At 43.8% G+C, this 639-nt stretch overlaps 1 long non-coding RNA gene across 1 annotated transcript; it reads right to left on the bottom strand.

Annotated features, from left to right (window-relative positions):
• Positions 1–34: 34 nt before the first annotated feature.
• Positions 35–627, bottom strand: LOC107735120 (uncharacterized). Its single transcript, XR_001639298.1, has 3 exons — positions 555–627; positions 319–472; positions 35–172 (listed from the first exon to the last, which is right to left on the bottom strand). It is a non-coding gene; the product is annotated as an uncharacterized LOC107735120 (long non-coding RNA).
• Between the last annotated feature and the right edge of the window lie 12 nt (positions 628–639).

Consider the following 639-nt stretch of genomic DNA (forward strand, 5'->3'; position numbering starts at 1 on the left):
CTGCATTTGTTTTTTAGATTGATGCAAAGCACGGCATCCTTGCCCACACATGGTCCGTCCTCTTTCAGGCTGACTTCACAGACAACATCCTCAGCACAGGGCAGTGGGTATGTGCATCTTCTCAACCCATGACGAAGGGCTGTTTCCAAAGCAGTGCTCTTCTCAGAAGAACCTAATCAATGAAAGAAAGAGTAAAATTTACATGGAGATGAATCACAGGAGAGAACCCAAACTTCATTATTTCTATAAGCACCATGGTTCAAATAAAGTGTTGAGGGCTGGACCAGATGTTTTAAGAGAAATGCATGTGGTTTTTACCAAGTGGGTGTTTGTAGAGATTTGTGATGTCTACACGTTGATCTGAGCCAACAGCTTTGGTACTGATGCAGTGACCTACTACATCCTTCTCAGTATGAACAACACCAAAGGTCCCATCACATCTCCGCTGCCAGTAAACCTTATCATTGTTCACCTAGAGACACAAAAGGAATCATAAGTCATATGTCATTATAATCTCTGTATGACACAATGTTAAATTATAGGAAATAACGCACTTCGGCGAAAAGGAAGGGCACATCATGCTTCAGGAAGGTCTGTCCACTGCGGATTGCAGCAACAGAGGTGGGGCCGCAGCGGAAG

Source organism: Sinocyclocheilus rhinocerous, unplaced genomic scaffold, assembly GCF_001515625.1.
Source record: "Sinocyclocheilus rhinocerous isolate Xijiao unplaced genomic scaffold, SAMN03320098_v1.1 C35801726, whole genome shotgun sequence".
Classification (NCBI taxonomy): domain Eukaryota; kingdom Metazoa; phylum Chordata; class Actinopteri; order Cypriniformes; family Cyprinidae; genus Sinocyclocheilus; species Sinocyclocheilus rhinocerous.